General features: G+C 40.0%; 1 long non-coding RNA gene across 1 annotated transcript in view; it reads left to right on the top strand.

The window, feature by feature from the left end:
* Window positions 1-459: 459 nt before the first annotated feature.
* LOC148778738 (uncharacterized) overlaps window positions 460-23,495 on the top strand; it is a 306,939-nt gene continuing 283,903 nt past the window's right edge. The window contains exon 1 of the long non-coding RNA XR_016038165.1: window positions 460-571. This is a non-coding gene — a long non-coding RNA (uncharacterized LOC148778738). The remainder of the gene's footprint in view (window positions 572-23,495) is intronic.

The following is a 23,495-nucleotide window of genomic DNA, read 5'->3' as shown; positions in this document are numbered from 1 at the left end:
AATGAAGCACATGTAGATATGTCAGCCTCCCCTGCACCTAGATGCCACCTCTGGAAGGTGGAGCAGGGTTGGGGGTTGGTTCTTACTAAAAAAAGTGAGAAACTTACAGTTGACTGAATTAACCCAAAGGAAATGATTTTAATTTGGAAAATAAGTGCCCCCCCCCGTACTTTAATCAGGATTCTAGAGAAAGATGAGATGAGTTAGACATTATAGCAAAAGGTGTAGTGTATATTGGGATTATTGCACATGTATTTCAGTCCTACTACAAGTATTAATGCTTAAAATACCCAATAGTATCTGAAAATGAATGTTGAAATTCACTTCTGCTTAACATTTTTGCTATTTTAGTCAGCGACTGTATAAAAAAGAAGCCATTGATTCCAGAACTTTCGTAACTTCTAAATTTCGTCTTGACTAGGTAGGTGGAGCAATTTAAACTGTTCAAGAGAAATCCAACTGGCCTCCATGAGTACTTGTGAAAGAACTTGGAACTGCCACTGGAGGTCAGTGAGCATCATGTGGAAGGTGTTGGAAGAAGGGAGAAGACGCCTGTTGCCAATCCTCAAAGGTAGGACCCAGAGGCTGAGCCAGGGCACCCGCTCCATTTGCCTTTGTGCCTGCTGTTTGGCTTGGCAAAGGCAGGCTCCTTTGCAGGAGGGAAACGGTTTCTACATTGGTCCACAGACGAAAAGGATGTGGACTTAAAAGAAAGGAGGTTTGAGTTGTTCTAGCTAAATAGGTTTGGTTCTTTTCCCTGAGACCTCCCAAAACACATTGATATTTTCATAAGAATGAAATGAAGGCAGTGATGACAAAGAAGACTAAAATTATAACTGCTGTCTGAATTGCCAGTTAGTGTAATATTTACTTGTTAATGCCTCTGAAATGGTGCTGTGAAGCTGGAAAATTCCAATAAGTCATCTAATCTATCTTCCTGGTGGTACAGGATCACCAACCTACTATTTATGAAAGGTTAGGTAACAGATTGAAAATTTTCTAAGTTTATGAAGGAAAAATAATTTTGGGTAATCCAAAAGGAGACACTTGGAGGAAAGCGTCACCCCTGGGCAGCCTTGTCCTATAATTAAATGTTTTTGTCAAGGAGCTCATAGTCTAAAGTAATAGGAACATACACTTATCTTTTGGTGTTTGATCGTTCAAATATCAAAGTGTTATCAAATGTGTTTTTGCCAAGTATTAGCCTAGATACTGGTCATGCAAAGGAGTTTGCTATATAGCTGGGATGGTGAATTTGAATGAGTCATTTGAATGAAGGAAGTGCTAAGAGAGGGCTGACAAAGCCCTAGAAGAGCATGAAGGTGTGATGATGGGGGAGCAGTGTTGTGGACTCAGAGAAAGCTTCATGGAGGAGGTGGTATTTATGAGACACTTTTACACAAAGCCACATGGAGTCACATCTATAATATAGCAGGTGTGTTGATGGAAAGCCAGTTTACAGAATTTTCTTTAAAAACAAATGAATTGATCAACAGCAGTGAGGTTTTTTTAGTATTCTTCTGAGGATGACCTGAAAGGAGGAGATCAAGTCACTTTTTAAAGGTTTTGATAAAATTTACTTTGATCACAGCTAACGTAAAATCAGCTCTACCAAGTTGTGTTTTGCTAATTATTTTGTGTTTGTCATTGTTGTTTAGTTGCTAAGTCATATCCCACTCTTTTGTAACCCCATGGGCTGTAGTCTACCAGGCTTTTCTGTCCGTGGGATTTCCCAGGCAAGCATACAGGAGTGGATTGCCATTTCTTTCTCCAGGAGATCTTCCTGATCCAGAGATCAAACCTATGTCTCCGGCATTGGCAGGTGGGTTTTTGTTTGTTTTACCACTGAGCCACCTGGTAAGCTATTATGCTTTGGGAGTTATCATTATGAAAGCCAGAGTTTACTGAAGCAAAGGTGGAAAGAAAAGTGGAGTTTGTGAGACATGACCTATGACGTCAGTTTCTTGTACCCTTCCTTTCCTGGCCCCTTCACCGCTTCCTCTTGACCACTGTCATGTCTATCTAAGATTCCTCCATTCCTCTTCTGTCCTCTTGCTGGGAAGGAAAGACGTAGACAAACTCATTGGCATTTAGCTTTTAGAACTGAATGGTATACTTATTTTCTGGGAACCCTGGTTGTTAAAGAAATTTATAGGAGGAATACTAAATTTAACCAAAAAGAAAACATTTCTAACACGAAGACACTTGGGTGGTAGGGATCTACGTATATATATATCAAAGAAATACCATTGTCACAACCACCTCCTTTTCCTGGGTGTCAGACTAACTTTGATTACAACCAAAAACATATTCCCCCAAAGGAATACTAGAATATTTAGTTGAGCTGTAAAGACAGAGTCCATATGACTACATGATCCTAGTCATGGTATTATTTTTACTTTTAAAACTCATGATTGAGATTTTCTCCCTGCTTGAGCTCTACATATGTATGTGAAAATTCTACATTTTTATTCCCAATGTATATTTGAGTAATAAAAGTAAAAGAAATAGGATTAACAGGAAAATTTCTTTGTATATGTAAATATTCACATCTATAATATGTATATGTGTGTTATGCATTCCACAACATGTTGTTATGCTAGATGGTGTTGAATGTGTTGCCAAGAAGCAAAGGAAAAGTCTAAAAAATTTTAATTCAGTTCATTATGTTTTTTCCTTTGGGTCTTTCACTATCATTTTCCACCTCCAGAACAGGTGAACTTTTCAGCTTCTGAATTGATTGTTTGCTTTTAGCCATTTAACCAATTGAACTCTATGGACTCAGAGCAGCCTGATTCTGGGATGATTTCCTGGAAGAATGTAGTGCTGACACTTTTTTAGAGAAGGCACATGATTAACTGTATTGACAGGATTTTGATGGTTTTCAGTTTCCTTGCCATGAATGTTTCTGTTGATCATGTGTCTCCCTGTAATTTTTCCTTTGTTATTTCAGCTTATTATCTTTTGTTGTATGTAGCCCATTACACCATTTATGACAATTCTTGTTAATCTTAATTCGCCACTGATTATTTCTGGAGAATTATTACTATATTGATCAATATTGAGCACAGCTATGAAATACACTTTTTCCCCCTTCCACATGTTTATTTTCTCTTTTTTTTAAAATTTTGCCAAAACTCTAGATGGCTCCCACTATATCTAATGAAAAAATTCTTGCCCTATTTAACATTGTATTTGTTTATTACTGTTCTTTCAGTTGCTTATGATTTCTTAGGAATGTCAAGTAGAAGAAATCATGTAAAAAATTTAATATCTCTGCAACTCATAAAATCTTAAAATCTAATTTTCAGTTTGACACAAAATTCAAAAGCAACCAAAAGTCCAAATGCAACTTCTTGGAAGTATTTCCAAATTGATTCCAAATATTCTTTTGTAGCTCTGAGTCCCAGTTCCTGCCACATATTTGTTAATTTTCCCCTTTTCCCCAAGTTTCAAAAAAGTGAGCATTCAAACAAGGATCATATGATCATTGACACACATATTCGTTAAGTCAAATAAGACCTTCATAGTTATTTTATGTATCTACTTATTGCATTTTGTGATCTCTTTTATATACATCTGTTCCTGGAGATAATCTGGTTTATTCTTGAACGCCTCCTTTGAAAAAAAAGAATCACTAACTTTCAAAACAAACACTCCATATTTGAGCAGCAATTCAGAAATTTTCTCCTACTTGGACTTTTCTCCCCTTGGTCTTAGTTCTGGGGTTATTTTGAGCAATTCTGTTTTCTCAGTTACTTGCAAATCTTTCACTATTTTATGTCAGCAACTATAAGCTCACAAAGTCTTTATTTCTTCCCTCACATGTCCAGCATTTCCCATTATCTTGGTCATTGCTTACATCATATGAATGAATAACTACTGCTCTTAGAACATATTCCAGTTTGTAGTCTTGCTAGAGGAGAGGGGAGGTGGGTAGTGCCTTAGACTGGACACAAACTCCAGGTGTGCCCCAATAGAACCATCAGCTGTCCACATTCTAAAATGATAAACTTCCATCAGTATCTCTCAAGCTTGCATGTTAGGAATTTTGGATATCATACTTCCTTGTTGACTCATATGAGGCATACTGTTGACTTAAACCATAAGTCATGTTCTTACCTCTTTGCACTAATCCCTGTATCCTTCAATACCCCAAACAAACTGATTTTTGGACTTCAATTCAGGGCTTTAAATTTATCTCATTTCAGTTCAGTTCAGTTCAGTCACTCAGTCGTGTCCGATTCTCCGCAACCCCATGAATCACAGCACGCCAGGCCTCCCTGTCCATCACCAACTCCCGGAGTTCACTCAAACTCATGTCCACAGAGTCGGTGATGCCATCCAGCCATCTCATTCTCGGTCGTCCCCTTCTCCTCCCGCCCCCAGCCTTTCCCAGCATCAGAGTCTTTTCCAGTGAGTTAACTCGTCGCATGAGGTGGCCTTTAAAACTCATTATATTCAGCCTGACTTGGAAAAAAGTTTTTAGTTTTTACTGGTTCCTAAATCATAATCACTCATGGATTTATAATCATTTCCAGCTTTCTACAAATTTAGAATGCCTACCCCCCATATTTTTGTATGAATCATTGATAAAATTATTTGGGGTGAGAGAACCAAGGCAAAATTTCTCTAGCTTTCCATTGACCCATTGCATGGATTTCTTAAAAAACTGCAAATGTAACTAATGAAGGACCATCTCATCCCCATTTTCCCACATTATCAACTAAGCTATTTAAAGAATACTTTGTGAAATGTAGACATCATATGTTCTGTACCTACTATGTGTTTTTGGTCTGAGACTAGAAAAAGTAAGTTGATTTCATGTGACCTATTCATGAACTCACGCCAACTCCAAGTAGAAACTGGGAATTGTCCGTGTGCTCACCATATCTCCCTATGCTGGAGTCTCATCAGCATTGTTTTGTGTTCAGTGTCCTTTGCTAGGTGCTATTTCCATCTCCTCCTCTGTTTGAGGACTAAGACATTTGGTGGGTCTGCAGTCCTCTGGCTCCTCTGCTAGTCTTCCCATTTTCTCACTGGCACACCTCATATTTGCATTCCCTCTAACAGAATCATGGGTTCTTGTTTAGAGAACAAGATATTCTATTCAAATTTATTAAAACATTGGATGTTTCCACCCTCTTCTGCTAGTGTTTGTAACATTAATATTCATTATAGGGAGCACTCTCAGCAGAGAAGATGGGGGTCAAATAAGAGTTATGAATTTTTACTATTTCTGTTTTATCTCTCAGGCATAAATTGTGGACTTCAAAAGTAGCCCTATCACTCTTCAAAATTCACTGTCAGGACAATGAAAAGGCAAGCTAGGGGAAAATAGTTTCAAGTCACATACATATTTGATAAAGGACTTATATCCAGAATATAAAATAGTAATGGGAAGCAACAATAAAGAAATAACCCAGTTAAAACTGGGCAAAAGATCCAAACAGTTACTTCACCAAAGAAATATATGGATGGCAAATAAGCATATGAAATTATGTTCAACATCATTAGGGCAATTCAAATTAAAACCACATGCTATATCACTGCCCATTTATTAGAAATTCTTAAAGAAAAACACTGATCTTACCAAGTGTGGGCACGATTGTAGAGAAACTTGAACTCTAGAACAAAGCTGGTGGAAACGCCAAGTGGTTCAGCCACTATGAAAACAGTGTAGCAATTTCTTATAAGGTTAAACATATACTCAGTGTATTGACCTAGCAATCTCATTCCCTAAGTACTTGTTCTCAAGAAGTTAAACCCTACATTACACAAGAACTTGTATGGGAATGTTTATAGTAACTTTATTTGTAATTGTCAATAACTGAAAACAACCCAAACGGTTCTCAACTGTGGTCTAACCATGCAGTGGAATACTATACAGCAACAAAAAAGAATATTCTATGGATACATGTATGACATGGATAAAGCTTGTATTTATTGTGCTAGGCTCATAAAGTTGACTTCTTTGCAATTTCATGTATGTGATATTCTTTCAAAGGCAAAATCCATAAAAGAATAATAGATAGGTTGTTGCCAATGGCTAGACAATGAGAGAGGGATTGACAACAAAGAGGCAAGGGAGAATTCTTTTGGGTGATGGAACTGTTCTTTAACTTGATTATGGTGGTGGTTATGCATGATCATGTGTGTTTGTCAATTTAAAGAATTTTAACTACAAAGGTGAATTTTCTGGATGCAAATTAAACCCTAATTTAAAAAAGTGGATGTATAATTTCTTTGCTCTTGTTATTGGAATACATTTCATTTTTTTAAGGTTCTTTTTTTTTTTCAGTTCGATTCAGTTCAGTTCAGTCGCTCAGTCGTGTTCAACTCTTTGCAACCCCATGAATCACAGCACACCAGGCCTCCCTGTCCATCACCAACTCCCGGAGTTCACTCAAACTCATGTCCAGCGAGTAGGTGATGCCATCCAGCCATCTCATTCTCTGTCGTCCCCGTCTCCTCCCATCCCCAATCCCTCCCAGCATCAGAGTCTTTTCCAGTGAGTCAACTCGTCGCATAAGGTGGCCAAAGTATTGCAGTTTCAGCTTTTTTTTTAATTGAAGGATAATTGCCTTACAAAATTTTGTTGTTTTCTGCCAAATATCAACATGAATCAGCCATAGGTATACGTATGGCAGCTCCCTCTTGGACCTCCCTCCCTTCTCTGTCCCCATCCTACCCCTCGAGGTTGTTAACTAGTCCTGTTTGATTTCCCTGAGTCATACAGCAAGTTCCATTGGCTATCTATTTTACATATAGTAATGTAAGTTTCCATATTACTCTCTCCATACATCTTATCTTCTCCTTCCTCCTCCCTCCCACCACCATGTGCATAAGTCTGTTCTCTATGTCTGTTTCTGGTACTGAAGATTACATTTCATTTTTGAAAAACAGTCACTTTAATTTTCCTAACATATGGTGAACCTTAGACAAAAATACCATGAATTGTAGTCTGACAAAACTTCTAGACTGAACATTCTGAGCTCTTTTCAAGCTCTTCCCTCAAGGACTCCTCTTTCAGAGTCTTCCAGTATAGATCTCATTGTTGCCTTCAGGATTTTACTCACCTGTTAAGAATTAAGAAATCTTTACTCTATCTCCCTTAGCTTAATATAATATAAACCAAATAGCCAGGACCTTTCTGTGATGTTTTTCAAATGCCCCTGAACCCTAGTCCCAGTTTAATGTTTGGGAAGGGCTCAGCAATGATGAAATATACACAAATTAAATATGTCTGGAATGACCACATTTTCCTGGTCCTTTATGGAATCATGAGGTCTCAGAAACCACCAGTCCAGATCAGATTTTCCTTGTTTGTCAATGAATATGGAATGTGGGGTGGAATCATAGAATCACAGAATGTTCAAACTGGAAGACTCCTAAGAGTTCATCTAGTCCAATTCTTTATTTTACAGAATGAAAAGCTTTATTGCCTGTTGGCCATTATCTGGTAACTTCAGGCACTCTCTGATCTCACATTCCTTGGTCTCCATCCAGACCCAGGTCTGAGATATGCTGTGCTCCTAGAGAAATGCATTCCACTTGGATAAAGCAAAACAAAAGCCCAGCCACCTATTCTACTAGCAGACAGGAGTATAAATATGCAGTTGTGAGGGTGCATCAGTGATGAGTTCATTAAAATGAGGCTTATTTAAGTAGCACTTAGGTTTTCCCCTAAGGTCATGCATTTGGGTTCCTTTAAGGTTTTTGTTGGTCCCAGTAGTTAGACTATCTATTTTATGTATTTATTTGTTGAAATGTAACTACAGTTCAGGCTGAATATCCTGGAAGTTCTGATTCTTTTAAATACCTATTTTCAAGTCTACTTTACCTTATTTGTCCTTAGAAAATTTCTATGATGGGAGTTCAAGGCTCTCTCTCAAAAAAAAAAAGAAAGAAAGAAAGCATGCAGTTAAGTTTTCTGCTGGTCTTGGCTTCTGAAAAATAAAGTTTGTGGCAAAACTACAGAACCGCCAAGGTTTGGAGTTCTCACTGCTGAGGACGAGTAGGTGATATTTGAGAAGGTAGTCTTAGCTGGAGGAAAACAAGGCCACTGGGCTCAGTTGTGTTTGTTTATTTTCCTCTCCACAAGTTTACTAGGAGAAGCTTCTGGGTCTTCAATTATTTACTTTTTCAATTAATTTCCTTGCAATGATGCCTTCCAAACATGAATTGTTGCTTAAATTTTCACCTGGGTGTTGGCCAAAACAACACCCAGTTGAGGATGGGACTGGTGATAGAAGCAAGGTTCGATGCTGTAAACAGCAATATTGCATAGCAACCTGGAAAGTTAGGTCCATGAATCAAGGCAAATTGGAAGTGGCCAAACAGGAGATGACAAGAGTGAGCATCGACATTCTAGGAATCAGCGAACTAAGATGGACTGGAATGGGTGAATTTAACTCAGATGACCATTATATCTACTACTGTGGGCAGGAATCCCTTAGAAGAAATGGAGTAACCATCATAGTCAACAAAAAAGTCCAAAATGCAGTACTTGGATGCAATCTTAAAAATGACAGAATAATCTCAGTTCATTTCCAAGGCAAACCATTCAATATCAAGGTAATCCAAGTCTATGCCCTGACCAGTAATGCTGAAGAAGCTGTAGTGGAACAGTTCTTTGACAATCTACAAGACCTTCTAGAACTAACACCCAAAAAAGATGTCCTTTTCATTATAGGGGACTGATTGCAAAAGTAGGAAGTCAAGAAACACCTGGAGTAAGAGGCAAATTTGGCCTTGGAGTACAGAATGAAGCAGGGCAAAGGCTAATAGAGTTCTACAAAGAGAATGCACTGGTCATAGCAAACACCATCTTCCAATAACACAAGAGGAGACTCTACACATGGACATAACCAGACAGTTGACCCCGAATTCAGACTGATTATATTCTTTGCAGCCAAAGATGAAGAAGCTCTATACAGCTAGCAAAAACAAGACTGGGAGCTGACTGTGGCTCAGATCATGAACTCCTTATTGCCAAATTCAGACTTAAATTGAAGACAGTGGGGAAAACCACGAGACCATTCAGGTGTGACCTAAATCAAATCCCTTACAATTATACAGTGGAAGTGAGAAATAGATTTAAGGGACTAGATCTGATAGATAGAGTGCCTGATGAACTATGGACAGAGGTTAGTGACACTTTACAGAAGACAGGGATCAAGACCATCCCCATGGAAAAGAAATGCAAAAAAGCAAAATGGCTGTCTGAGGAGATCTTACAAATAGCTGTGAAAAGAAGGGAAGTGAAAAGCAAAGGGGAAAAGAAAAGATATACCCATTTGAACACAGAGATACAAAGAATAGCAATGAGAGACAAGAAAGCCTTCTTCAGTGATCAATGCAAAGAAACAGAGGAAAACAATAGAATGGGAAAGACTAGAGATCTCTTCAAGAAAATTAGAGATACCAAGGGAATGTTTCATGCAAAGATGGGCTCAATAAAGGACAGAAATGGTATGGACCTAATAGAAGTACAAGATGTTAAGAAGAGGTGGCGAGAATACACAGAAGAAATGTACAAAAAAGATCTTCACAACCCAGATAATCACGAAGGTGTGATCACTCACCTAGAGCCTGACATCCTGGAATGTGAAGTCAAGTGGGCCTTAGAAAGCATCACTACGAATAAAGCTAGTGGAGGTGATGGAATTCCAGTTGAGCTATTTCAAATCCTGAAAGATGATGCTGTGAAAGTGCTACACTCAATATGCCAGGAAACTAGGAAAACTCAGCAGTGGCCACAGGACTGGAAAAGGTCAGTTTTCATTCCAATCCCAAAGAAAGGCAATGCCAAAGAATGCTCAAACTACCGCACAATTGCACTCATCTCACACGCTAGTAAACTCATGCTCAAAATTCTCCAAGCCAGGCTTCAGCAATATGTGAACCGTTAACTTCCAGATGTCCAAGCTGGTTTTAGAAAAGGCAGAGGAACCAGAGATCAAATTGCCAACATCTGCTGGATCATTGAAAAGGCAAAAGAGTTCCAGAAAACCTTCTATTTCTGCTTTATTGACTATGCCAAAGCCTTTGACTGTGTCGATCACAATAAACTGTGGAAAATTCTGAAAGAGATGGGAATACCAGACCACCTGACCTACCTCTTGAGAAATCTGTACGCAGGTCAAGAAGCAACAGTTAGAACTGGACATGGAACAACAGACTGTTTCCAAATAGGAAAAGGAGTATGTCAAGGCTGTATATTGTCACCCTGCTTATTTAACTTATATTCAGAGTACATCATGAGGAACGCTGGCTGGAGGAAGCACAAGCTGGAATGAAGATTGCTGGGAGAAATATCACTAACCTCAGATATGCAGATGACACCACCCTTATGGCAGAAAGTGAAGAAGAACTAAAGAGCCTCTTGATGAAAGTGAAAAAGGAGAGTGAAAATGTTGGCTTGAAGCTCAACATTCAGAAAACTAAGATCATGCATCTGGTCCCATCCCTTCATGGCAAATAGAATGGGAAACAGTGGCTGACTTTACTTTTCTGGGCTCCAAAATCACTGCAGATGGTGATTGCAGCCATGAAATTAGAAGATGCTTACTCCTTGGATGGAAAGTTATGACCAACCTAGAGAGCATATGAAAAAGCTGAGACATTACTTTGCCAACAAAGTCCGTCTAGTCAAGGCTATGGCTTTTCCAGTGGTCATGTATGGATGTGAGAGTTGAACCGTGAAGAAAGCTGAGCACCGAAGAATTGATGCTTTTGAATTGTGGTGCTAGAGAAGACACTTGATAGACCCTTGGACTGCAAGGAAATCCAACCAGTCCATCTTAAAGGAGATCAGTCCTGGGTGTTCATTGGAAAGACTGATGCTGAAGCTGAAACTCCAATACTTTGGCCACCTGATGTGAAAAGCTGACTCATTTGAAAAGACCCTGATGCTGGGAAAGATTGAGGGCAGGAGGAGAAAGACAGGACAGAGGATGAGATGGCTGGATGGCATCACCGACTTGATGGAGGTGGGTTTGAGTGAACTCCGAGTGTTGGTAATGGAGAGGGAGGCCTGGCGTGCTGAGGTTCATGGAGTTGCAAAGAGTCGGACACAACTAAGCAACTGAGCTTAACTGAACTGAACTGAATTTTCACCTCTTTCTTCTCAGCCAGGGCTTCCCATGTGACCCTAGTGGTAAAGAAACTGCCTGGAATGCAGGAGACTTAAGAGATGCGAATTTCATCCCTGAGTTAGGAAGATCCCCTGTAGGAGGGTATGGTGACCCACTCCAATATTCTTGCCTGGAGAATTCCATGGACAGAGGATTCTGGCAGGCTACAGTCCATAGAGTCACAAAGAGTCGGACACAAGTTATTTAGCATGCTTAACAGCTAAGTGCAGATTAATCCTGTTCATGCTGCCCTTCCTTTCTCATTTTGGAGACAAGCTAAGTCACTGTCCCTGGGCATGAATTTCTCCTTGAACTGAACTGACCACAGCTCTGGTGTGTGGGACTTCTGGTTTCTGAGAAAAAACATGGATATGTCTCCGAGGTATACAGGGGAGCTACATAAAGTGATTGTGACTTATAGGTTTTACTGTTTTCTTTCTTTCTCTTCCTATTTTGAGACTGTGGATAGTGTCCTGTTTGACTAGAAAACTTTTCATTAGACTGTGCATGGGGGGCCTGGGCTGAGTTTGTCAGAGAGCACTGGTATTTCTCTGGGATGCTCTTCCCAGCAATTTGTGATGCTGGCTGATCACTTACTCTTCCAAGTTCCCTTTTGGAATTCTTCTTTGACACGCTCTGTAATATCTCTCTGCTCTGATCTGTTGGTCAGAACTTGGGGGATGTGAATGTCCAGTGAGAAGCCCTTGTGAATAGATCCTGCCATTCTCTGTTACACAGATCGTGTCAAGGCCCCCACTCACCACAATCATATCCCCAAGACACGGCCTCCTTTTCTGAGTTCTTTTAAGGAGCTGGTTTAATCTGATAGATAAATAAGGAACACCTGGAGATTTTAATCCATTACTGACTGGAAGACTATTAATACATCTTTTATTACCCAAATGTTATTCACTGGAGATATATCAACACATTGTTAGAGAGGGATAAAATTAATATCACTGTGCAAAATTGTTCAAGTTTCAAATAGATCAAGGGTTCATTATATAGCTTGTGATTGCTGTTATCATTCATATTCTACTCCTCTAGCTTTTTGTTTCAACCTTATGTATATTCAGTTCAGTTCAGTCGCTCAGTCATGTCCGACTCTTTGGAACCCCATGAATTGCAACACACCAGGCCTCAAACTTGTCCATCACCAACTCCCGGAGTTCACTCAAACCCACCTCCATCGGGTCGGTGATGCCATCCAGCCATCTCATCCTCTGTTGTCCCCTTCTCCTCCTGCCCACAATCCCTCCCAGCATCAGAGTCTTTTCCAGTGAGTCAACTCTTCGCATGAGGTGGTCAAAGTATTGGAGTTTCAGCTTTAGCATCAGTCCTTCCAATGAACACTCAACACTGATCTCCTTTAGGATGGACTGGTTGGATCTCCTTGCAGTCCAAGGGACTCTCAAGAGTCTTCTCCAACACCACAGTTCAAAAACATCAATTCTTCGGTGCTCAGCTTTCTTCACAGTCCAACTCTCGCATCCATACATGACCACTGGAAAAACCATAGGCTCGACTAGACGGACCTTTGTTGGCAAATTAATATCTCTGCTTTTTAATATGCTATCTAGGTTGGTCATAATTTTCCTTCCAAGGAGCAAGCGTCTTTTAATTTCATGGCTGCAATTACCATCTATAGTGATGGTAAAATAAAGTCTGACACTGTTTCCACTGTTTCTCCATCTATTTCCCATGAAGTGATGGGACCAGATGCCATGATCTTAGTTTTCTGAATGTTGAGCTTCAAGCTAAATTTTTCACTCTCCTCTTTCACTTTCATCAAGAGGTTTTTTAGTTCTTCTTCACTTTCTGCCATAAGGGTGGTGTCATCTGCATATCTGAGGTTATTGATATTTCTCCCGGCAAACGTAAAATTTTTAAAAATGGTGCATCGTGAAGTTTTGAGTGAAGAAGAATATTTTGGTGAATTTTATACAGAGACGTTGTCTGATTGTCTTAGTGACACACACACACACACACACACACACACACATATATACTAGTGTCCCAGAAGCTGATAATTCTTCAGAATATAGTTCTGATTAGACAAAAATACCTTAGTATTTTTTATGATTTTTTATGACATGGAAAGTGAAACTAAAACTTGTTGTCCTGGAAAATATACGTTCCTTTCTTTCTACAGAAAAGTGGATTGAAGACAATGTCTCATGAAAATTAGAAGACTTTACAGATGTGTCAGGTGTAACTATTAAATGTAATAATCTGCAAAGTATTAGTGAAATAACGGAATTAATTTTTGTCTGGCCAAATTAAAATTCACAGACCAGAGGCATTAGTTTCTGCAAAAATCCCCATCAACATTAATAGCAACTATCTAGAAACGGTCAGTTTGGTATTGCTCTCTGACCTCAAGGAGCACCTCTAAGGACATAATTAGGAGACTGAGGAGGGCATCTTGCCTGGTGAGAGGCTCCGTTGCCCAGCTGGCTCAGAGTTGCCTGTAGGTAGACTTGTTCCAGCCCGGTGAGACTTAGACCCTACCCTTGGACCCTGCACGTGGCTTTCTGTGTTAACTTTGGGGCTCTTCTGGTTAATGTTGCTTGTGAATAAGACTCCCAAATCACAGAATGGGACAAACTCCCATTAAGAGAACAAGCCTTTGCAATATGTACTCAATTCCCAAAGCCACTTGGACGATATGTTGACTCAACCTTAGGGAAAGTGAAAGTAGAGCAAGAAATTGCTTATTAAACATTAAGAAAGTTAAAAAATGAAAATTAAAAAGTAGCTGTTTATTTGTATGTTTGACTTCTTTCCTACCTCCTAATGAAGGAAGGAGCAACGTTTATACAAGAGTAGCATGTGCCTGCATGCAAGGGAGCCCATCTAATGAAAATCCTGGCTCCAGGCTGAGCAGCTGGGAGCATCCTGAGTGGCTCAGACCCAGGCCTTCGAGGCAGACGACAGACACCCTGGTACTTACTTTGTGGTGGAAGATCTGGAAAAAGCACTGGTTACATATTTGTAACCCTTGGCTAATGAGTCCCAGTCGGTGGAGGCTGAGCTGAACACCACACCACAGGCAGCAGACCATCAGCTTGCTTCTTGTGGATGCAAAGATGTCAGCGGAATGAGGCCTGTCTTTTCATGTAAACCGGCAGCTAATTTCCCCCTTAATTTGTTACAACACCGCTAACACAAAACAAAAGATTTTGTTATTTTCTTACACAAAAATGGTGTTGGAATTCCAGAATTTCTTTTCTAAGTATGTCATTAAGCATTTTTTTTTTTTTTAAAACAACCTTGAAGGGCAGAACATTCAGAGATTTTCTAGTGGGAACTGTTTTCTACCCATGCTTTCAGTGTTGCCTGAAAGAAGGCATGATGACAGAAGGATATGCTCCATTTCTCCCAAGTACTGTCCTTATGTTATAATAGCAAACAATTACATTATAATTGTTAGCTATTGTTCTGCTGCTATAATTACTGCCATTGCAGAAAGTTGGTATTTTGGAGACTGCAGAGTTTGGATACATAGAATGTTCAGTGGAAGTCCTTACTAGGATAAGAGGAAAGAAACAAGAGAGTCATAGGGTGAAATTTCAGAATATTATTGCTTGGAAGGGCTTTGGGAATCTTGTAGTTTGGCAATTCCTAGATTCTGTCTAGTAGAAGACTAGTTCTGAGAATTTGTATTTGAAAATAGGGTTTAACACCATATATGTTTGGGAAACATGGGACTCTATTTCTCCCCCTCACAGTACAATTTAAAATAGTTACAGTCCCTGAGGTGTCCTAAAACTTAAAACAAAAAAAATGTTTTAATGCAGAACTTCCGAGTTTTATTTGATTATGCAATATCTTAATATTTCTTACCTTTTTTTTTTTTTTTAACCCTTATGGAAACCAAACCAAAACCTTATAGATGCACAACTAATTATTTGGTGGCAAACCCCACTCTCATGGTTCTCAGTTTCCAGATCACTACATAACTCGCTACAGTTTATGACTTACTCCTTCCGTGACTCACAACTGAGGACTTGTGACTGGGCCATGTGTCTGTGGTCTGTGCTCTCTAAGATTTTGGTTTGCTAAGTTATTCTGAATCTAATGATGTTCGGGTGATTCCCCAAACTGAGGCGGAGATAACAGCAGTCTCTGTTTGGGGTTCACTGAAGAGCTGTCACAGTATGTCTGAGCTCCTGCATCCGAGAGAGCTTTGGTCCTGCTGACAACAGGTGAATGCAGGGGAAGACCACCTGGCTGTAGTCAAGACCAGGCCAAGGCAAGTCAGTGAAGAGGTGACAGTATGTCTTCAAAGAAATTCTATTTTCATTTTATTTATCGACCCCTTAACTTCCCCAGGATCTTTTAATAAAATTCTACTGTGGGGACTTTTATTCACACTAAAGTAGAAATTATTGATACCATAATTAAAATGGTATCTATTCCATACTAAAGTATAAATTATTGATAGCTATAATTACAATGTTACTTATTCCATAGGGATTTACATTTTAATCTAAACCTCATGCTAAGAAATGTAACTCTGAGAGTGCATCTTGAGGCAAGTGGTGGATTGGGGAGAATTAATAGGAGAGTACATGGAATCTGAAAATCATGTAGGATAAATAAACATCTATTCTATGTTTGAATTTGAATAAGGATAGCCTGGGATCCAAAAATACACACTTCTAGCCCTACTCAACATCATACACATAGCTTGACATTTAAGTTTAAGATTTCTTTAAAAAAAATAAGTTTAAGTTTTCTTTAAAAATTTTTTTTTAAATTAATTAATTTTGTGGGGCTATACGAGGTTTTCATTGTTGCAGGCAGGCTTTCTCTTGTTGCAGTGAGCAGGGGCTACTCTTCATTGCGGTTCCTGAGCTTCTCATTGTGGTGGTTCTCTGGTTGTGGAACATGGGCTCTAGGGCATGCCAGCTTCAGTAATTGTGGTGCACAGGCTTAGTTGCTCCATGGCACATGGGATCAATCCCAGAGTAGGGATTGAACCCGTGTCCCCTGCATCAGCAGGCAGATTCTTGACCACTGGACCACTAGGGAAGTCCTAATTTTAAGATCTCTGATAAGGCACTGCTTTTCACAGGATGGGTTAGCCTTGGTGGGTCCTCAGGCAGCTGTGTGACTTGACTAGTCTACTACTCAAGGAGGTGGGTGAGCATGCTCCATGCTGATCAGTTCTACACCCATCCATTCTGTAATAGTGAGTGGCTGTCATGTTCTAGGCCTGGGGTGAGGATGCAGGGGCACACAGAGACCTGAGTCTTGGCTTTTTGCCCTCAAGGTGTTTTACTTTCCAAAGGGACCATCAATTTCTTATGTAAACAGATGAAAGAAAGTGCAAGTCGCTCAGTGGTGTCAACTCTGATTGCATGGACTATAGAGTCCATGGAATTCTCCAGGCCAGAATACTGAAGTGGGTAGCCTTTCCCTTCTCCAGAGGATCTGGTAACAAAGCACCTCTCCCCAACATCATAAATAGCACAAGCTTTTAAGGTGATATGTATGTTCAGGTTGGTCTGAAGTCTTTTGTTATGGACAAGAAGTGACACATGAACTTAGGGAAAACAATGGTTTTTAAATGTAGTAAGAATTACTTAGTCAGCAACTTCTGAGTAACATGCAACAAAAATAAAGGCTTTTTTTTTTTAAGCAAAAAATTAGCTTTTAGTGAAATCATTTGGCCCTGACATTTCAGTTATGTTCTTCGAAGTTAATCCATACAACAAAGATGCCAAGATATTAGTTAAGCACATTGGGAAGCATTGACATGGAAGGAGTCCTCTTAGCTTTCTTCGTTGTGGCTTTGTGGAACATGTCAATTATGTAAAATTCTGGATAGGGGATGCAGGTGATGATCAGTACCCCCAGGAGTTATGCAGAGTTGGGACAGTACTCCGTCTGTATCTTGATATACTCTATGTCCTTCTTTCTGTACTTTGGGTTAAACAATAGAACTCCAGATACTCTCTGAAAAGTAATAATGAAATAATTTAACACTCAGTCTTAGATGCAGATATATTTTGTTTTGAAGTTTCACTAGCTGTGTGACCTATGAAATACAGAAAGTGACACCCAATGCATTGTGAGATCATGCGGGTGAATTTTAGAACCTGGCACAGTGTAGACGTATGAATAAACATAAACTATCACTGTAACCTTCTCCTCCTATCCCTCCAGTTAAAAGATGTTTACAAATCAACAGTGTGAAATGACTTTTCCAAAGTCTCATGACTGGTCAGTAATAGTCAGAATTTAGTGCTGACCTTATTAGGACTCTGGGATTTGCTCAATAGTTTTCTATTGTAAGCCACCTTTCAACACATGCATAGAGTAAGGCTTCCTTGGGGTTCTGGTTCTTCTCCTGCCTTTCACTCTTACACTGTGAGATACATTTTGTATACATTCCAATAGTTTTGGCATGGAATTTTAAATGCTTAGCCTTAATATTATTTTTCAAAGCCTGTTGTCCACAGAGCTAAACCCAGAGAGTATGGTGTCATTACTTAACCCAGATCCCCTGGAATCCTGTTTTCTGTTTATGTCTGTGAGCTTCCCTCTTCTGTGTGTTGAGTTTCTTCTAACACTCCTCACTTGCGACTCCCTTCTGCAGCTTTCTATGTGCAGACAGTAGCCGTGCCTGGGACTGATGTTCCCCACCCCCAAATCCCTGTGAACCGTCTGTCAGTGAGTATATCTGCAAGAATAGGACAGCCCAGCCCTTGTGTTTCTGGTGGGGACAAACTCTGAAGCGTAATTTCTATTCCCGAGCTCCCATTTGGGGTTAGGCTGGAGCCTGACTTTGTCTCAAACCTCACCTTTGTTTGACTGCTCCCTTTTCCCAGTCCAGTTTCCCCAGACTCTGTCTCTGGAATCCCAGGCATGCTTTTACTGACCTACTGTTAATAAAGAGGAGCCTTAGGTGAGAACAAGCCATCTTTTGTTTCACATATACATTTTCTCATTCTAGAAACTCTTACAGAGAATGGAGTCACTTGCTGTTCCAATGAGATCACATATGTGAAAGTTCTTTGTACACTGTAGGAGCTATAGACTTGTGGGTTATTATTACTCCAATATGTAGTGACTGTATTTATGAGTTAGGGAAGAGAAATATGACCTGCAAAGTGCCTAACACACATTGCACGGCTTCCATTTCTCAGCTTCCAGTTGCACAGGAAGTTTCTATTTCCATTCCAAACTCTTGGGTTCTTCTGATGCCCTGTCTTGCTGCTGATCGAATGGAGCTAGTGTTCTCAGAGGCAGGGCTGCAGGACCAGATGGGTACTGCACCCAAGGTTAGGTGTAGAGCATAGCATGTGAAGGTTGTAGATTGTATTGAGTTGGCCAGAAAGTTTGTTTGGATTTTTCCCTAAGATTGTATGGAAAAATACAAATGAATGTTTTGACCACCCTAATACTTTTTGTCATAATACTTAATGTATCTTTATTCTTTAATTTATTATCAACATATGAAAGTATGTGACAGTATATAGAACTTCATTATAATCATCAGTTGCTCTTCTCATCTGTCTCCCTTCATGTATGAAAGGGTTATTTAGTCCTTAATTTTAAAATAAATGAACAAGGAAATACAAGCTTACTACAACTAGACTATTTCTCTGTTAAATGTATTGATATAAAATTCAGTCCATTTTTTCTACTCCATGCCCTCACTAATTGCAATAGCAAATATTTTCTGTTTACAAGTTCGAAAGAAATTAAGAACTTTGTTCTTGCTGTAGATTCTCTGTGGTTTCTGCAGCTCCACAACAGCTTCTCTCATTGCATTTGTAGTGGTTTCATTGGGTTGCACTGGGATAGAGGGTGGGCTGGGAGTTCTCCAGTAATGCCGGCATTACTGGGCCAGTCTCTATCCTCTATTCCCATAACCCGCCATGTGTTTTTGAATAACAAATGGGCTCTTTAGTAGCACTTGCAGGAGTAGATGCTGAAAGCCCAAGCCAGTCATTTTTCTTCTATATAATAATGGTTCACTTGCAACCAGTGACAGAGTTCAAGGGAGGGCCTCCCACTCTCAGCCTGCCAGTCTGTTCTTCCCTGGCCGTAACCAACAGCTCCAGACTGTGGAGATTCTGATAAGTACATTTGATGATAACCACCTCTTTCCCCAGATGACACATTTCAGAATTTACCTCTGGTTTAGAGTTGACTGGGAGAGATTTCCAGACACAACAAGCTGGGGAACCATGGCAAGATGCCATTGCCTCAGAGGTCCCGGGGACCAGCCTAGGAGTGCCTGGCCACATGGACTTGGGCAAAGGGTCCATTGAGACTACAAGTGATGTTTAGCATGTGAGTGACTCCCACCCCAACACAATAGGTTTTTCTTTCTTTCCTGATGTTTATCTGATTGCAAACTGTGTACTCTTTTTTGGGTACTCAATTGTTTTACTTATCCCCTGTAAACCAAAATGTGAGGTTCCTGAGTAATCCATTTGATACCAATAAAAAAAAAATCATAGTTGAAATGTGTAATTATTATATTGGTGAGAATACGAAAAATAAGATGACTCTATTTCTGACAACCCTAGTTCATCTTTTCTCTCATTTTGAGCTTGTAATTCTGGCTTTAAATCTCAGGTCAATACTCCAGCCAAAATGTACAGTCTCTGTGCCTGAAGGGCTCAGAATACTTTTTGCAGTATACTAGAGAACTCCCTTATTCCATCCAAAGGATTATACAACCTCAGTGTTTATCTACTGCTGAACTACAGATCCTTAAAACACAGTTCTGGTCACTGATTTATCTGAGGTTTTCCACCACCTCCAACTCCACCCTTATTTTGTACATAGTCTCAGAAATGAATGTTTGAGGAGAGTGCACATGCCATGAACACTAGTTGGATGGGCTTGTCTCCCAGTCCCTGGGCATCCAGAAATCCCCACAGAAAACTGTTCTTGAATTGCATGAGTAGACTTTTTTGAATTAGGTTCTGATTTCTTGACGAAGAACCTCATCTGTACTGTATTTTCCATAAGCAATGCAACTGATATGCTTCAGACACACGCACAGACTGTGTCCAAAGTCTGTGCTGTGTGATATTGGCTTTTAGGTAAGTCAGGCCTGAAATATCACATTTCCCTACAGAGGCATACCTGACTCCAAGCTCTTGGCACAAAGCTTCATTAATCTGTTAGAGAGGTGGTAGCCAGGGGATTGTAGTCACTTGCAGATCGTTGTGGTCAACTTGAAATCATAAACCAAAGTGTATCCATTTCATTATTGTTTACATTTTCTCATCTGAGTTGATATAAATTCATAACATGCCTCGTCTGGTAGTCCAAAGGCACACACACATGCCTCTGCTCTTCCTCCTGGTTAGCCTAATGGCATCAGATTGCTGCCTGAAAGAAAAGCTGATAGAAGTTTCTGTTCCTGCATGTAGGTCCAGGTTGACATGCTGCATGGCGTTGGCTTCAGAGGGGCCTGCTCCATTCTGGATTCTTCTCTTTTTCTAAGTTTATCATGGATTCTGGAAAAAAAAATAAGCCTTTCCTCATGCTCAGCAATACCACCGGGCCTTCAACAGCACAGCATTGCTCTCCCTGCCTGCGGAAGTATTAAGGGAGGCAGAGAGGAAAGATGGAATGGTGTCTTTGGAGACGGGAAGCCCTGTATTTAGATGACCTGCCAGCACTGGTGCTTCCCTTGAGAAAAGTGAGAGTGCCAGACATCCCTCATGCAAGAGAGTGAAGAAAGATAGATATACTCGGGTTCATACTCTGGTTTTACCACTTGCAGCTCTTAGACACTGTGCCACTTTCCTAGCATCTCTAAAACGAGGCAAGTGATACTTACCTTGTAAATATATTAATATTAATGTTGTTCAGTTGCTAAGTTGTGTCCTACTCTTTGCGACCCCATGGACTGTAGCACGCCAGATTTCCCTGTCCTTCACTATCTTCCTGAGTTTGCTCAAACTCATATCCATTGAGTTGGTGATGTTGTCCAAACATCTCATCCTCTGTCATCCCCTTCTCCTCTTGCCCTCAATCTTTCCCAGCATCAGGGTCTTCTCCAGTGAGTCAGCTCTTCACATCAGGTGGCCTAAGTATTGGAGCTTCAACTTCACCATCAGTTCTTCCAATGAATATTCAGGATTGATTTCCTTTAGGATTGACTGATTTGATCTCTTTCCTGTATAGAGCATGAAATTTTTCATCGTGGAGACTCATTATTATTACCTACCCCATTGTATTTGTGCTAGACACTGTGCACATCTAAGTAGCATTATATATGCATTTCTTGGAGTGTCTTATCTTTTGGGTAACTGATTTTTCTCTTATATCAATATTTCCTGTTATCTTTAAAGAAAGAAGTGCACACAAAAATGAATCTAAATGAAATTCTTTTACCTCTCTATTTTTGGGGTTTTGTTCAGCCAGTACTTTTTTTGAGCTTAAATAATGTTTGTTAAGTCTGTTTTGTGCCAGTCAATGTGCCATGTGCTGAATGGCTGGGCTACTCTGTCTGCCAAGTACTGTTCATTCTGGTGGGAGGGGAGACACAGATAGAACATTTCAAAGCAGTTTGATCAGTGCTGTGCACAGGGTATGGCAGGTAGTGTTAATTGTACCCCTAGAAACTTCTTCCTTTTGTAGTTGACAGAAAGCCTAATTTTGTTTGGGTTGGCAGAGTATCCAGCTAAATTGTTACCTCCCTAGGTTCCCTTCATGCCATGTAAAGCTGTGTGATGGAGATGTGATGAAAGGGACACACACAGAGGTGTGATGGAAATCCTAGTGGAGCTGTTGTCTGGACAAATGGAGATGATCACAAAGGACACTGCTCTGTCCCCGTTTTCCAACTTTGACCATAGCATAATGCCCAGTGATGTAGCAACCATCTTAAACAAATTATATGTATTTAAGGTGTACATCACGACGTTTTGATATACATAGGCATACTAAAGTGACTACTGCATTTAGGTTGATTAATAAATGGATCACCTTACACAGTTACCATAATTACTTTTGCTGTCAGAACACCTGAGATCTACATTCTTAGCAAATTTCCAGTATATGGTACAATGTTACTAATATAGTTACCGTGCTGGACATTATGTGTAGACTTGTTCATCCTACGTAACTTCAGCCTTATACCCTTTGACAAAGGTCTCCTCATTCACCCCTATCTTCCTGTCTTTTGTAGCCAAGTTATATTACCTGCTTTTATGCAGACTTCACACATAAGCAAGATCATGTGGTGTTTTCTTTTCTGTGTCTGGTTTATTTCACTTAGCATCACATCTTCCAGTTTCACCTAACTGTTACTAATGACAGAATTTCCTTCCTTTTTAAAGTTAAATAATATTCTATTATATATACAGAGATACACCACGACTTCTTTACCCAATCACATCAGAGCCCTCCAAAGTCCACATTTCAGGTTAAACACTTGCCACATTTTTCAGAAGCAGGTCCTTAGAAACCCTGACTGTGGTCAGGTTCACAAATATGCAACTTCCAAGACTAACAAACTAGTAGACAGTATGTTTGCTGCCCTCACAACTCCCAAAGAGATACCTGCTTTTTCCAGTAATTCACTTTCTCTCTCTCTGTCTCGCCTTTTTCCTCCTCAGACACAATTTGAGAGTCTCACAGATGGCTTTGGGGAAGAAACTGCTTGTTCTCAAACATGCTGTTGGGAGACACATTCCTGCTTCCTCCCTTCCTCTCGCAGACTGTTTGGCCTGCCTTGGCCCTGTCTCCAGGAAAGCCTTGCTCTGCAAGTCCCCATACCTTCCAGTGGCCCTACTGGCAGCCTGGGCTGCTGGCATTTACATTCTTCTTCTAAGTAGCTTGGAAAATAAAAGCCTTTACTTTCTGTTTTAAAAGACTGGCTTTTAGTTTCTGGGCTGAAGGGAGCATTCAGTGTTGTGCCCATGAACACACAGATCTCAAGGGAATGCTTTCACTCTTTCCTGCCCTGCTTACCTGTATCACCAAGGTGTTGTTTAGTGTGCAAAACCAAGCACATGGAGAGAGCTGGTGTGAACTGGAGCCCTGTTCACAGGCAGCTGAGGCAGGGTAAGTTGGGTACCCATAAGGAATGAGTTGGCATGGAAGGGCCAGAAGAGAAGGTTTGGGGACCTATGCCTTCTCTCATAATCCAATATGAGGTCAATCAAAGTTACCAGGTTTAGTTTTGATGGATTAGAGGCACATGAGGAGACCAGGGACCTTAAAAAAAATCCTTTTAAAATTAATCTAGATGCTCTCAAAACTTAAAATAAGCATTGGGATAAAAAGCAAGTGACATGTGACATTCAGAAAAGACCAGGCATGTGTTAAAACATAGTCTTGTCTTTTGGTTTCTAAAGGTCCTGAAACTGCATC

Source organism: Moschus berezovskii, chromosome 1, assembly GCF_049115385.1.
Source record: "Moschus berezovskii isolate FMDL1 chromosome 1, NW_MosBer_1.0, whole genome shotgun sequence".
NCBI classification, from domain to species: Eukaryota; Metazoa; Chordata; class Mammalia; order Artiodactyla; family Moschidae; genus Moschus; species Moschus berezovskii.
This window is presented reverse-complemented; position numbering and strand designations above follow the sequence as displayed.